At 44.0% G+C, this 15,133-nt stretch overlaps 14 non-coding genes across 14 annotated transcripts; all 14 read left to right on the plus strand.

Annotated features, from left to right (window-relative positions):
- Nucleotides 1-523: 523 nt before the first annotated feature.
- Nucleotides 524-596, plus strand: TRNAV-UAC (transfer RNA valine (anticodon UAC)). Its single transcript has one exon. It is a non-coding gene; the product is annotated as a tRNA-Val (tRNA).
- A 3,042-nt stretch (nucleotides 597-3,638) lies between these two features.
- On the plus strand, nucleotides 3,639-3,711 carry TRNAV-UAC (transfer RNA valine (anticodon UAC)). Its single transcript has one exon. It is a non-coding gene; the product is annotated as a tRNA-Val (tRNA).
- Nucleotides 3,712-4,518: 807 nt separating this feature from the next.
- Nucleotides 4,519-4,591, plus strand: TRNAV-UAC (transfer RNA valine (anticodon UAC)). The gene has a single exon. It is a non-coding gene; the product is annotated as a tRNA-Val (tRNA).
- Nucleotides 4,592-5,402: 811 nt separating this feature from the next.
- TRNAV-UAC (transfer RNA valine (anticodon UAC)) lies at nucleotides 5,403-5,475 on the plus strand. Its single transcript has one exon. It is a non-coding gene; the product is annotated as a tRNA-Val (tRNA).
- An 811-nt stretch (nucleotides 5,476-6,286) lies between these two features.
- Nucleotides 6,287-6,359, plus strand: TRNAV-UAC (transfer RNA valine (anticodon UAC)). The gene has a single exon. It is a non-coding gene; the product is annotated as a tRNA-Val (tRNA).
- An 802-nt stretch (nucleotides 6,360-7,161) lies between these two features.
- On the plus strand, nucleotides 7,162-7,234 carry TRNAV-UAC (transfer RNA valine (anticodon UAC)). Its single transcript has one exon. It is a non-coding gene; the product is annotated as a tRNA-Val (tRNA).
- Nucleotides 7,235-8,042: 808 nt separating this feature from the next.
- Nucleotides 8,043-8,115, plus strand: TRNAV-UAC (transfer RNA valine (anticodon UAC)). Its single transcript has one exon. It is a non-coding gene; the product is annotated as a tRNA-Val (tRNA).
- An 811-nt stretch (nucleotides 8,116-8,926) lies between these two features.
- TRNAV-UAC (transfer RNA valine (anticodon UAC)) lies at nucleotides 8,927-8,999 on the plus strand. The gene has a single exon. It is a non-coding gene; the product is annotated as a tRNA-Val (tRNA).
- An 811-nt stretch (nucleotides 9,000-9,810) lies between these two features.
- TRNAV-UAC (transfer RNA valine (anticodon UAC)) lies at nucleotides 9,811-9,883 on the plus strand. The gene has a single exon. It is a non-coding gene; the product is annotated as a tRNA-Val (tRNA).
- An 806-nt stretch (nucleotides 9,884-10,689) lies between these two features.
- On the plus strand, nucleotides 10,690-10,762 carry TRNAV-UAC (transfer RNA valine (anticodon UAC)). Its single transcript has one exon. It is a non-coding gene; the product is annotated as a tRNA-Val (tRNA).
- An 808-nt stretch (nucleotides 10,763-11,570) lies between these two features.
- On the plus strand, nucleotides 11,571-11,643 carry TRNAV-UAC (transfer RNA valine (anticodon UAC)). The gene has a single exon. It is a non-coding gene; the product is annotated as a tRNA-Val (tRNA).
- An 811-nt stretch (nucleotides 11,644-12,454) lies between these two features.
- On the plus strand, nucleotides 12,455-12,527 carry TRNAV-UAC (transfer RNA valine (anticodon UAC)). The gene has a single exon. It is a non-coding gene; the product is annotated as a tRNA-Val (tRNA).
- Nucleotides 12,528-13,329: 802 nt separating this feature from the next.
- TRNAV-UAC (transfer RNA valine (anticodon UAC)) lies at nucleotides 13,330-13,402 on the plus strand. The gene has a single exon. It is a non-coding gene; the product is annotated as a tRNA-Val (tRNA).
- Nucleotides 13,403-14,209: 807 nt separating this feature from the next.
- Nucleotides 14,210-14,282, plus strand: TRNAV-UAC (transfer RNA valine (anticodon UAC)). Its single transcript has one exon. It is a non-coding gene; the product is annotated as a tRNA-Val (tRNA).
- Nucleotides 14,283-15,133: the final 851 nt, after the last annotated feature.

The raw sequence follows: 15,133 nt of genomic DNA on the forward strand, positions 1-15,133 counted from the left end.
CCACAGGATTTCATTGTGCACCATTACAACCTTCGAGCTGCTGGGGTCCTAACAAGCAGCAAAGTCATCTGTTGATAAGGAGGACATCAGGCACCTGAACAGCATCCTTGTTTGCCCCTCCCCCCGCCCTTTTTTGTCAGCGCTGGGGTCACATTAGCTGATTGAGGGAGAACAGAAACATTGGAACACTAGTCAGTACCAGTGTGCAAAGGTGTGTTTACTTTGGAAGAATAAATCACCTCTAACGTTGGGTGTCCTATGTGTGGATGTAGCTGGATTATGTAAAAATCATAGGTTTAGCCTTTTACATTTTAGAATTGGGTGCCCTGAGATTGTGCAGAATTGTAAAGGGCACCTTACCTGCATAAAGTTTTAGAAACACTGTTTTAGATTTTCAATAATGTTTATGTACTATCAGCTAAAAAAAAAAGAAAGGAAAAGTGGCAAGTCATCAGCTGATCCAGTAGGGGGAGCTCTGACATGACACACACAGTAGAGACTGCAAGATGTCAGGATATCAGCTGGTTCCATAGTGTAGCGGTTATCACGTCTGCTTTACACGCAGAAGGTCCTGGGTTCGAGCCCCAGTGGAACCACTTTGTTGTTTTTTTTGTTTTCCACTTCTGTTTTTTATGTTAGTGGCTTTTCTTTTTATTACCTTTTCTTTTTTTTCTATTTTTTGTTTTTCAAAGATGTTTTATATTTAAATGCAATACACAAAACAGCTACCTTTGCTGCAATGAAGGTCTTGACTTTTTGAAAGCAGGACAATCTCTGCCTTCTGACACCCATGACACACCGGCAGTTGATTTACAGAAGTTATATATATGTGCTACTGCTAATAATACTTCTTTCCTTTCTTTTGAACCTTATAAAAATGCCAAAAATAAATAAAATAAATCCATATACCTACCTATCCATCCATCTATCTATCTATCTATCTATCTATCTATCTATCTATCTATCTACTTTATAAAAAATAAATCAAGGATTGTTGCACTTAAAATTTATTATAAGTCCACAAAAGAAAAAAGATTACAACTATTAACAAAAATGTAGAACATAGTATGTGAATTCTTTATAATAAATTAAATTTAAATGAAATGTAATAAGTGCAGGAATCCTTGATTGATTTTTTTTTATTTGCTTTCCACTCAAACCACATCCATTGTGCTGTTCCCCACAACTATTTGGAATATATATATATATATATATATATATATATATATATATATATATATATATATATATATATATATATCGATAGATAGATAGATAGATAGATAGATAGATAGATAGATAGATAGATAGATAGATAGATAGATAGATAGATAGATAGATAGATAGATCGATCGATCGATCGATCGATCGATCTATATATATATACACATACACTCACCAGCCACTTTATTAGGTAGACATTGTTAGTATTGGGTTGGACAGACTTTTGCCTTAATTCTTTGTGGCATAGATTCAACAATGCCAGAAGTCTGCCAAGCAAAACAGATGAGTTGGAAGCTCTGGTGCACAAGGAGAACTATGATCTAATTGGTATTGCTGAATCCTGGCTTTATTCTTCTCCTGACTGGGCTATTAATATTCCTGAACTACACCTCTCCCCCATCGTTTGTTTAGTTCCCCCCTCTGCCCATTGTCATCCACACACAGGGCCATGGCACTGCCGCCTGTCAACACCATATGGCATGATTTGATAGGTGGGCATTGCGGGCGCACCGCCCCGGCTCTGCACTTCCATACACTTCTATAGGGGAAGGGGGGATCATCACTCTCATGTCGGGATGAGTTGGGGCCCCTACTGATGACGTGGATGGGTCTCTGTGTACTCTGATGATGATGCTGCTGCCAGGCAGATCGCTGGGAAGGAGTCAGACGGCCCGCCAAGCAGCACACAGGATAAAGCTTTGCCCAGCCAACAACCCCACAGGAGCCACAAGTAGGAGGAGAGGAGGGCTCCTTCCATTCCACCACTACGACTTCCATGGCACTTACCTCTACTCCTAACACTCCTCTCACGTTTCCACGGACAATTCATCTAGCATTGCAACATGTAAGTAAGAGCAAGAGAAACAAACTACAGACTACTACATATTATTATATATACATATATGTACACGTGTCTCACACACACACACAGGATACAAGGAAGAGCAAGGGAGGCATACTACTAAAAACCCTCCCTGCCCATCGAAAGCCCTTGTGTTGGTGCTGATGCTTGGTGAAGGGAGCCTCATGTGCATGGGACATGGCTGGGGAATGATGCATGATACAGAGTAGAAACGCTCTCCCCTCTTACTGCACTGTTCCCTGTGCCCAGCAGGTGGCAGGCGCCCCCCCCCCCCCCCCCAAAGCAACGAGCAGCAATTTAATGATTGGCAGAAATGTGAGCTGTCAGTCCAGGGCCGGCTCCAGCCGCCACTACAGCGCTAAGTAGAGAAGGGATGGACCCAGCCACAGAGAGGTCTGTACTGATACTGGGACCAGGCTCCCGGTGGGGCTCTGATTGCTATAACCGGACCTGGGAGGGGGAGAGTAGTGGCACCAGAATCGGGATGCAACTGTGGAGCGATTGTCATATCGGGTACACACTCTAATCTCTAATCAGTATAGCCTTGAGATCGGAAAGGGGGCAAAATGTGTCATAGTACCATAACTAGAAAGGCGGCAAATACATGGCATTGCCACATGCTAGGGGGTGATGCACAGAGCAATCCCTGTATTTCTATACAGGTTCTCTTGATGGGTACACATTACCTATGAAGACCAACCAAATGGGCATAGTGTCAATGATAGGTGGCAATCTAGTTAATTGGAGAATGAAACTAATATAAAATGGCACTACATGGACATGCAGATGAGTAGTCGTGTGCAATACAATGTGGGCACATAATGGGCACAGCTTCGTGTTAAACAATGCCTACATTGCACAGTGTTAATTGTTCCTAAGCTGTACCCTGAAAATGTTTTCTTTGGCCTTAAATTCCTTCTAAAAATAGCAGGGCATTTCCTGGTATGCAAGTATCTCAAAGCACTCCTGTGGCTGCAGTGTTAGCCTTTCGTCCTTTCTTTATCCCAGCCGCATAGCTGTGTGTGTGTTGTGTGAGATATAAGGCTTTGCAAACTCTGACTTCTAGTCTCAGGGGAATTGGAGTGAAGTTTGGTGATGTCACTACTGTGGTGCTCACTCTTCTCCTTGCTGGTGGCTTTCTGACATGAGGAAGCAGATCCCTGTCTCTACCGAGGTGGCCACCTCCACACAGAGACACGCTATAAAACAAGACAAGGTAAGCCAGCCATGGGGAAAAGATCAGCTGCAGGGTGGCCACAGGCATAACTGGTAACTAGTCCTTTGCCCTCTGCCTTCCTTTTCTTGAGGAACGGCTTCCAGAGTATAGCTTTTATAAGGGAACCATAGCGACCCTGGAGCTCTTTGCTATGGGCTGATACTAGGTCATGACCCTTATGCAAAGAGTGGTCAGAAACACCAGTTTTGCTACACCCTTGAAAGTGTCCTAAAACCAAAGAAATGCCAAAGGATCTCAGATTGACCTAAAGGATGCAAGCATTCTTTGGAATTTAACACCTTTCTGAAAAATTGAGAATCTGGCAAGCTTTCCACAGGTTCCATAGTGTAGCAGTCATCATGTCTGCTTTACACGCAGAAGGTCCTGGGTTCAACCCCCAGTGGAACCATTTTGTAATATGAGATCAGATACTGACTTTCTGAAAGTCAGACTTTGGAACGTGCCTCACACAATGCAAAGGAATGCAATAGAGCCTTCAAAGTTGAACGGAACTCAAAAAGTCAACCTTTGCTATATTGTAGGAAACATTGACTCATGTTGTTTCTAAGAAGTACCCTGAAAAATATATCTTTGGCCTGAAATTCCTCTTAAAAATAGTAGCACACTTCCTGGTATGCAAGCGTGCCCAAGCACTCCTTTCAACGCAGCCACTTAGCTGTGTGTGTGTTGTGTGAGATCTAAGGCATTGCAATCTCTGAATTCTAGTTGCAGGGGAATTGGAGTGAAGTTTGGTGATGTCACTACTGTGGTGCTCACTCTTCTCCTTGCTGGCAGATTCCTGACATGAGGAAGCAAATCCCTGCCTCTACCAAAGTGGCCACTTCCACACAGAGACACGCTATAAAACAAGACATGGTAAGTCAGTCACGGGGAAAAGATCAGCAGCAGGGTGGCCACAGGCATGACTGGTAACTAGTCCTTTGCCCTCTGCCTTCATTTTCTTGAGGAATGGCTTCCAGAGTATAGCTTTTATAAGGGAACCATAGCGACCCTGGAGCTCTTTGCTATGGGCTGATAGTAGGTTATGGCCCTTATGCAAAGAGTGGTCAGAAACACCAGTTTTGCTACCCCCTTGAAAGTGTCCTAAAACCAAGGAAATGCCAAAGGATCTCAGGTTGACCTATAGGATGCAAGCAATCTTTGGTGTTTAACCCTTCCCTTTCTGAAAAATTGACAATTAGGCACACTTTTCACAGGTTCCACAGTGTAGCGGTTATCACGTCTGCTTTACACGCAGAAGGTCCTGGGTTCAACCCCCAGTGGAACCATTTTGGAATATGAGATCAGATACTGACTTTCTAAAAGTCAGACTTTGGAACGTGCCTCACACAACGCAAAGGAATGCAATAGAGCCTTCAAAGTTGAGCAGAACTCAAAAAGTCAACCTTTGCTATATTGTAGGAAACATTGACTCATGTTAATTGTTTCTAAGCAGTACCCTGAAAAATATATCTTTGGCCTGAAATTCCTCTTAAAAATAGTAGCGCAGTTCCTGGTATGCAATCGTGCCCAAGCACTCCTTTCGATGCAGCCGCATAGCTGTGTGTGTGTTGTGTGAGATATAAGGCTTTGCAAACACTGACTTCTAGTCTCAGGGGTATTGGAGTGAAGTTTGGTGATGTCACTACTGTGTTGCTCAGTCTTCTCCTTGCTGGTGGCTTTCTGACATGAGGAAGCAAAGCCCTTCCTCTACCAAGGTGGCCACCTTTACACAGAGACACGCTATAAAACAAGACATGGTAAGTCAGTCACGGGGAAAAGATCAGCTGCAGGGAGGCCACAGGCATGACTGGTAACTAGTCCTTTTCCCTCTGCCTTCATTTTCTTGAGGAATGTCTTCCAGAGTATAGCTTTTATAAGGGAACCATAGCTACCCTGGAGCTCTTTGCTATGGGCTGATACTAGGTCATGGCCCTTATGCAAAGAGTGGTTAGAAACACCAGTTTTGCTACACCCTTGAAAGTGTCCTAAAACCAAAGAAATGCCAAAGGATCTCAGATTCACCTATAGGATACAAGCAATCTTTGGTGTTTAACCCTTCCCTTTCTGAAAAATTGACAATTAGGCAAACTTTTTACAGGTTCTATAGTGTAGGGGTTATCACGTCTGCTTTACACGCAGAAGGTCCTGGGTTCAACCCCCAGTGGAACCCTTTTGTAATATGAGATCAGATACTGAATTTCTGAAAGTCAGACTTTGGAACGTGCCTCACAAAACATAAAGAAAAGCAATAGAGCTTTCAAAGTTGAACGGAACTCAAAAAGTCAACCTTTGCTATATTGTAGGAAACATTGACACATGTTAATTGTTTATAAGCAGTACCCTGAAAAATATATCTTTGGCCTGAAATTCCTCTTAAAAATAGTAGCGCACTTCCTGGTATGCAAGCGTGCCCAAGAACTCCTTTCGATGCAGCCGCATAGCTGTGTGTGTGTTGTGTGAGATATAAGGCTTTGCAAACTCTGACTTCTAGTCTTAGGGGTATTGGAGTGAAGTTTGGTGATGTCACTACTGTGGTGCTCACTCTTCTCCTTGCTGGTGGCTTTCTGACATGAGGAAGCAAAGCCCTGCTTCTATCAAGGTGGCCACCTCTACACAGATACACGGTATAAAACAAGACAAGGTAAGCCAGCCATGGGGAAAAGATCAGCTGCAGGGAGGCCACAGGCATGACTGGTAACTAGTCCTTTGCCCTCTGCCTTCCTTTTCTTGAGTAACGGCTTCCAGAGTATAGCTGTTATAAGGGAACCATAGCGACTCTGGAGCTCTTTGCTATGGGCTGATACTAGGTCATGGCCCTTATGCAAAGAGTGGTCAGAAACACCAGTTTTGCTACACCCTTGAAAGTGTCCTAAAACCATAGAAATGCCAAAGGATCTCAGATTGACCTATAGGATGCAAGCATTCTTTGGTTTTTAACCCTTACCTTTCTGAAAAATTGACAATTAGGCACACTTTTCACAGGTTCCATAGTGTAGCGGTTATCACGTCTGCTTTACACGCAGAAGGTCCTGGGTTCAACCCCCAGTGGAAACATATTGTAATATGAGATCAGATACTGACTTTCTAAAAGTCAGACTTTGGAACGTGCCTCACACAACGCAAAGGAATGCAATAGAGCCTTCAAAGTTGAACGGAACTCAAAAAGTCAACCTTTGCTATATTGTAGAAAACATTGACTCATGTTAATTGTTTCTAAGCAGTACCCTGAAAAATATATCTTTGGCCTGAAATTCCTCTTAAAAATAGTAGCGCAGTTCCTGGTATGCAATCGTGCCCAAGCACTCTTTTCGATGCAGCCGCATAGCTGTGTGTGTGTTGTAAGGCTTTGCAAACTCTGACTTCTAGTCTCAGGGGTATTGGAGTGAAGTTTGGTGATGTTACTACTGTGGTGCTCACTCTTCTCCTTGCTGGTGGCTTTCTGACATGAGGAAGCAAAGCCCTGCCTCTATCAAGGTGGCCACCTCTACACAGATACACGCTATAAAACAAGACAAGGTAAACCAGCCATGGGGAAAAGATCAGCTGCAGTAAGGCTACAGCCATGACTGGTAACTATTCCTTGGCCCTCTGCCTTCATTTTCTTGAGTAACGGCTTCCAGAGTATAGCTGTTATAAGGGAACCATAGCGACCCTGGAGCTCTTTGCTATGGGCTGATACTAGGTTATGGCCCTTATGCAAAGAGTGGTCAGAAACACCAATTTTGCTACAACCTTGAAAGTGTCCTAAAACCAAAGAAATGCCAAAGGATCTCAGATTGACCTATAGGATGCAAGCATTCTTTGGTTTTTAACCCTTACCTTTCTGAAAAATTGACAATTAGGCACACTTTTCACAGGTTCCATAGTGTAGCGGTTATCACGTCTGCTTTACACGCAGAAGGTCCTGGGTTCAACCCCCAGTGGAACCATTTTGTAATATGAGATCAGATACTGACTTTCTAAAAGTCAGACTTTGGAACGTGCCTCACACAACGCAAAGGAATGCAATAGAGCCTTCAAAGTTGAACAGAACTCAAAAAGTCAACTTTGCTATATTGTAGGAAACATTGACTCATGTTGTTTCTAAGAAGTACCCTGAAAAATATATCTTTGGCCTGAAATTCCTCTTAAAAATAGTAGCACACTTCCTGGTATGCAAGCGTGCCCAAGCACTCCTTTCAACGCAGCCGCTTAGCTGTGTGTGTGTTGTGTGAGATCTAAGGCATTGCAATCTCTGAATTCTAGTTGCAGGGGAATTGGAGTGAAGTTTGGTGATGTCACTACTGTGGTGCTCACTCTTCTCCTTGCTGGCAGCTTCCTGACATGAGGAAGCAAATCCCTGCCTCTGCCAAGGTGGCCACCTCCACACAGAGACACGCTATAAAACAAGACATGGTAAGTCAGTCACATGGAAAAGATCAGCAGCAGGGTGGCCACAGGCATGACTGGTAACTAGTCCTTTGCCCTCTGCCTTCATTTTCTTGAGGAATGGCTTCCAGAGTATAGCTTTTATAAGGGAACCATAGCGACCCTGGAGCTCTTTGCTATGGGCTGATAGTAGGTTATGGCCCTTATGCAAAGAGTGGTCAGAAACACCAGTTTTGCTACCCCCTTGAAAGTGTCCTAAAACCAAGGAAATGCCAAAGGATCTCAGGTTGACCTATAGGATGCAAGCAATCTTTGGTGTTTAACCCTTCCCTTTCTGAAAAATTGACAATTAGGTACACTTTTTTTACAGGTTCTATAGTGTAGCGGTTATCACGTCTGCTTTACACGCAGAAGGTCCTGGGTTCAACCCCCAGTGGAACCATTTTGTAATATGAGATCAGATACTGACTTTCCGAAAGTCAGACTTTGGAACGTGCCTCACAAAACATAAAGAAAAGCAATAGAGCTTTCAAAGTTGAACGGAACTCAAAAAGTCAACCTTTGCTATATTGTAGGAAACATTGACACATGTTAATTGTTTCTAAGCAGTACCCTGAAAAATATATCTTTGGCCTGAAATTCCTCTTAAAAATAGTAGTGCACTTCCTGGTATGCAAGCGAGCCCAAGCACTCCTTTCGATACAGCCGCATAGCTGTGTGTGTGTTGTGTGAGATATAAGGCTTTGCAAACACTGACTTCTAGTCTCAGGGGTATTGGAGTAAAGTTTGGTGATGTCACTACTGTGGTGCTCACTCTTCTCCTTGCTGGTGGCTTTCTGACATGAGGAAGCAAAGCCCTGCCTCTATCAAGGTGGCCACCTCTACACAGATACACGCTATAAAATAAGGCAAGGTAAGCCAGCCATGGGGAAAAGATCAGCTGCAGGAAGGCCACAGGCATGACTGGTAACTAGTCCTTTGCCCTCTGCCTTCCTTTTCTTGAGTAACAGCTTCCAGAGTATAGCTGTTATAAGGGAACTATAGCGACTCTGGAGCTCTTTGCTATGGGCTGATACTAGGTCATGGCCCTTATGCAAAGAGTGGTCAGAAACACCAGTTTTGCTACCCCCTTGAAAGTGTCCTAAAACCAAGGAAATGCCAAAGGATCTCAGGTTGACCTATAGGATGCAAGCAATCTTTGGTGTTTAACCCATCCCTTTCTGAAAAATTGACAATTAGGCAAAGTTTTCACAGGTTCTATAGTGTAGCGGTTATCACGTCTGCTTTACACGCAGAAGGTCCTGGGTTCAACCTCCAGTGGAACCATTTTGGAATATGAGATCAGATACTGACTTTCTAAAAGTCAGACTTTGGAACGTGCCTCACACAACGCAAAGGAATGCAATAGAGCCTTCAAAGTTGAACAGAACTCAAAAAGTCAACCTTTGCTATATTGTAGGAAACATTGACTCATGTTAATTGTTTCTAAGCAGTACCCCGAAAAATATATCTTTGGCCTGAAATTCCTCTTAAAAATAGTAGCGCACTTCCTGGTATGCAAGCGTGCCCAAGCACTCCTTTCGATGCAGCCGCATAGCTGTGTGTGTGTTGTGTGAGATATAAGGCTTTGCAAACTCTGACTTCTAGTCTCAGGGGTATTGGAGTGAAGTTTGGTGATGTCACTACTGTGGTGCTCAGTCTTCTCCTTGCTGGTGGCTTTCTGACATGAGGAAGCAAAGCCCTTCCTCTACCAAGGTGGCCACCTTTACACAGAGACACGCTATAAAACAAGACATGGTAAGTCAGTCACGGGGAAAAGATCAGCTGCAGGGAGGCCACAGGCATGACTGGTAACTAGTCCTTTGCCCTCTGCCTTCATTTTCTTGAGGAACGGCTTCCAGAGTATAGCTTTTATAAGGGAACCATAGCTACCCTGGAGCTCTTTGCTATGGGCTGATACTAGGTCATGGCCCTTATGCAAAGAGTGGTCAGAAACACCAGTTTTGCTACACCCTTGAAAGTGTCCTAAAACCATAGAAATGCCAAAGGATCTCAGATTGACCTATAGGATGCAAGCATTCTTTGGTTTTTAACCCTTACCTTTCTGAAAAATTGACAATTAGGCACACTTTTCACAGGTTCCATAGTGAAGCGGTTATCACGTCTGCTTTACACGCAGAAGGTCCTGGGTTCAACCCCCAGTGGAAACATTTTGTAATATGAGATCAGATACTGACTTTCTAAAAGTCAGACTTTGGAACGTGCCTCACACAACGCAAAGGAATGCAATAGAGCCTTCAAAGTTGAACAGAACTCAAAAAGTCAACTTTGCTATATTGTAGGAAACATTGACTCATTTTGTTTCTAAGAAGTACCCTGAAAAATATATCTTTGGCCTGAAATTCCTCCTAAAAATAGTAGCACACTTCCTGGTATGCAAGCGTGCCCAAGCACTCCTTTCAACGCAGCCGCTTAGCTGTGTGTGTGTTGTGTGAGATCTAAGGCATTGCAAACTCTGAATTCTAGTTGCAGGGGAATTGGAGTGAAGTTTGGTGATGTCACTACTGTGGTGCTCACTCTTCTCCTTGCTGGCAGCTTCCTGACATGAGGAAGCAAATCCCTGCCTCTGCCAAGGTGGCCACCTCCACACAGAGACACGCTATAAAACAAGACATGGTAAGTCAGTCACATGGAAAAGATCAGCAGCAGGGTGGCCACAGGCATGACTGGTAACCAGTCCTTTGCCCTCTGCCTTCTTTTTCTTGAGGAACGGCTTCCAGAGTATAGCTGTTATAAGGGAACCATAGCGACCCTGGAGCTCTTTGCTATGGGATGATACTAGGTTATGGCCCTTATGCAAAGAGTGGTCAGAAACACCAATTTTGCTACAACCTTGAAAGTGTCCTAAAACCAAAGAAATGCCAAAGGATCTCAGATTGACCTATAGGATGCAAGCATTCTTTGGTTTGTAACCCTTACCTTTCTGAAAAATTGACAATTAGGCACACTTTTCACAGGTTCCATAGTGTAGCGGTTATCATGTCTGCTTTACACGCAGAAGGTCCTGGGTTCAACCCCCAGTGGAACCATTTTGTAATATGAGATCAGATACTGACTTTCTAAAAGCCAGACTTTGGAACGTGCCTCACACAACGCAAAGGAATGCAATAGAGCCTTCAAAGTTGAACAGAACTCAAAAAGTCAACTTTGCTATATTGTAGGAAACATTGACTCATTTTGTTTCTAAGAAGTACCCTGAAAAATATATCTTTGGCCTGAAATTCCTCTTAAAAATAGTAGCACACTTCCTGGTATGCAAGCGTGCCCGAGCACTCCTTTCAACGCAGCCGCTTAGCTGTGTGTGTGTTGTGTGAGATCTAAGGCATTGCAATCTCTGAATTCTAGTTGCAGGGGAATTGGAGTGAAGTTTGGTGATGTCACTACTGTGGCGCTCACTCTTCTCCTTGCTGGTAGCTTCCTGACATGAGGAAGCAAATCCCTGCCTCTGCCAAGGTGGCCACCTCCACACAGAGACACGCTATAAAACAAGACATGGTAAGTCAGTCACATGGAAAAGATCAGCAGCAGGTTGGCCACAGGCATGACTGGTAACTAGTCCTTTGCCCTCTGCCTTCATTTTCTTGAGGAATGGCTTCCAGAGTATAGCTTTTATAAGGGAACCATAGCGACCCTGGAGCTCTTTGCTATGGGCTGATAGTAGGTTATGGCCCTTATGCAAAGAGTGGTCAGAAACACCAGTTTTGCTACCCCCTTGAAAGTGTCCTAAAACCAAGGAAATGCCAAAGGATCTCAGGTTGACCTATAGGATGCAAGCAATCTTTGGTGTTTAACCCTTCCCTTTCTGAAAAATTGACAATTAGGTACACTTTTTTTACAGGTTCTATAGTGTAGCGGTTATCACGTCTGCTTTACACGCAGAAGGTCCTGGGTTCAACCCCCAGTGGAACCATTTTGTAATATGAGATCAGATACTGACTTTCCGAAAGTCAGACTTTGGAACGTGCCTCACAAAACATAAAGAAAAGCAATAGAGCTTTCAAAGTTGAACGGAACTCAAAAAGTCAACCTTTGCTATATTGTAGGAAACATTGACACATGTTAATTGTTTCTAAGCAGTACCCTGAAAAATATATCTTTGGCCTGAAATTCCTCTTAAAAATAGTAGTGCACTTCCTGGTATGCAAGCGTGCCCAAGCACTCCTTTCGATGCAGCCGCATAGCTGTGTGTGTGTTGTGTGAGATATAAGGCTTTGCAAACACTGACTTCTAGTCTCAGGGGTATTGGAGTAAAGTTTGGTGATGTCACTACTGTGGTGCTCACTCTTCTCCTTGCTGGTGGCTTTCTGACATGAGGAAGCAAAGCCCTGCCTCTATCAAGGTGGCCACCTCTACACAGATACACGCTATAAAATAAGGCAAGGTAAGCCAGCCATGGGGAAAAGATCAGCTGCAGGAAGGCCACAGGCATGACTGGTAACTAGTCCTTTGCCCTCTGCCTTCCTTTTCTTGAGTAACGGCTTCCAGAGTATAGCTGTTATAAGGGAACTATAGCGACTCTGGAGCTCTTTGCTATGGGCTGATACTAGGTCATGGCCCTTATGCAAAGAGTGGTCAGAAACACCAGTTTTGCTACACCCTTGAAAGTGTCCTAAAACCAAAGAAATGCCAAAGGATCTCAGATTGACCTATAGGATGCAAGCATTCTTTGGTTTTTAACCCTTACCTTTCTGAAAAATTGACAATTAGGCACACTTTTCACAGGTTCCATAGTGTAGCGGTTATCACGTCTGCTTTACACGCAGAAGGTCCTGGGTTCAACCCCCCGTGGAACCATTTTGTAATATGAGATCAGATACTGACTTTCTAAAAGTCAGACTTTGGAACGTGCCTCACACAACGCAAAGGAATGCAATAGAGCCTTCAAAGTTGAGCAGAACTCAAAAAGTCAACCTTTGCTATATTGTAGGAAACATTGACTCATGTTAATTGTTTCTAAGCAGTACCCTGAAAAATATATCTTTGGCCTGAAATTCCTCTTAAAAATAGTAGCGCAGTTCCTGGTATGCAATCGTGCCCAAGTACTCCTTTCGATGCAGCCGCATAGCTGTGTGTGTGTTGTAAGGCTTTGCAAACTCTGACTTCTAGTCTCAGGGGTATTGGAGTGAAGTTTGGTGATGTCACTACTGTGTTGCTCAGTCTTCCCCTTGCTGGTGGCTTTCTGACATGAGGAAGCAAAGCCCTTCCTCTACCAAGGTGGCCACCTTTACACAGAGACACGCTATAAAACAAGACATGGTAAGTCAGTCACGGGGAAAAGATCAGCTGCAGGGAGGCCACAGGCATGACTGGTAACTAGTCCTTTGCCCTCTGCCTTCATTTTCTTGAGGAACGGCTTCCAGAGTATAGCTTTTATAAAGGAACCATAGCTACCCTGGAGCTCTTTGCTATGGGCTGATACTAGGTCATGGCCCTTATGCAAAGAGTGGTCAGAAACACCAGTTTTGCTACACCCTTGAAAGTGTCCTAAAACCAAAGAAATGCCAAAGGATCTCAGATTGACCTATAGGATGCAAGAATTATTTGGTTTTTAACCCTTACCTTTCTGAAAAATTGACAATTAGGCACTCTTTTCACAGGTTCCATAGTGTTGCGGTTATCACGTCTGCTTTACACGCAGAAGGTCCTGGGTTCAACCCCCAGTGGAACCATTTTGTAATATGAGATCAGATACTGACTTTCTAAAAGTCAGACTTTGAAACGTGCCTCACACAATGCAAAGGAATGCAATAGAGCCTTCAAAGTTGAACAGAACTCAAAAAATCAACCTTTGCTATATTGTAGGAAACATTGACTCATGTTGTTTCTAAGAAGTACCCTGAAAAATATATCTTTGGCCTGAAATTCCTCTTAAAAATAGTAGCACACTTCCTGGTATGCAAGCGTGCCCAAGCACTCCTTTCAACGCAGCCGCTTAGCTGTGTGTGTGTTGTGTGAGATCTAAGGCATTGCAATCTCTGAATTCTAGTTGCAGGGGAATTGGAGTGAAGTTTGGTGATGTCACTACTGTGGTGCTCACTCTTCTCCTTGCTGGCAGCTTCCTGACATGAAGAAGCAAATCCCTACCTCTACCAAGGTGGCCACTTCCACACAGAGACACGCTATAAAACAAGACATGGTAAGTCAGTCACGGGGAAAATATCAGCAGCAGGGTGGCCACAGGCATGACTCGTAACTAGTCCTTTGCCCTCTGCCTTCATTTTCTTGAGGAATGGCTTCCAGAGTATAGCTTTTATAAGGGAACCATAGCGACCCTGGAGCTCTTTGCTATGGGCTGATAGTAGGTTATGGCCCTTATGCAAAGAGTGGTCAGAAACACCAGTTTTGCTACCCCCTAGAAAGTGTCCTAAAACCAAGGAAATGCCAAAGGATCTCAGGTTGACCTATAGGATGCAAGCAATCTTTGGTGTTTAACCCATCCCTTTCTGAAAAATTGACAATTAGGCAACGTTTTCACAGGTTCTATAGTGTAGCGGTTATCACGTCTGCTTTACACGCAGAAGGTCCTGGGTTCAACCCCCAGTGGAACCATTTTGGAATATGAGATCAGATACTGACTTTCTAAAAGTCAGACTTTGGAACGTGCCTCACACAACGCAAAGGAATGCAATAGAGCCTTCAAAGTTGAACAGAACTCAAAAAGTCAACCTTTGCTATATTGTAGGAAACATTGACTCATGTTAATTGTTTCTAAGCAGTACCCTGAAAAATATATCTTTGGCCTGAAATTCCTCTTAAAAATAGTAGCGCACTTCCTGGTATGCAAGCGTGCCCAAGCACTCCTTTCGATGCAGCCACATAGCTGTGTGTGTGTTGTGTGAGATATAAGGCTTTGCAAACTCTGACTTCTAGTCTCAGGGGTATTGGAGTGAAGTTTGGTGATGTCACTACTGTGGTGCTCAGTCTTCTCCTTGCTGGTGGCTTTCTGACATGATGAAGCAAAGCCCTTCCTCTACCAAGGTGGCCACCTTTACACAGAGACACGCTATAAAACAAGACATGGTAAATCAGTCACGGGGAAAAGATCAGCTGCAGGGAGGCCACAGGCATGACTGGTAACTAGGGATGAGCTTCGTGTTCGAGTCGAACCCATGTTCGACTCGAACATCGACTGTTCGATCGTTCGCCGAATTGCGAACGTTATGGGCCGTTCGCGCTAAATTCGTGTGGCGCGTCACGGCCCATAATTCACTGCGGCATCGCAGTGCATTGCTGGCTGATGATTGGCCAAGCATGCACTATGACCCGCATGCTTGGCCAATCACAGCGCTGTCAGTAGAGAGAGCTGTAATTGGCCAAAGCCAGGGTGGCTTTGGCCAATTATGGCTCAGGGGATTTAGTACACACCCCACACTATATAAGGCCGCCTGCACGGCGGCCCT

This window comes from Aquarana catesbeiana, linkage group LG09 (genome assembly GCF_042186555.1).
Source record: "Aquarana catesbeiana isolate 2022-GZ linkage group LG09, ASM4218655v1, whole genome shotgun sequence".
NCBI lineage: Eukaryota > Metazoa > Chordata > Amphibia > Anura > Ranidae > Aquarana > Aquarana catesbeiana.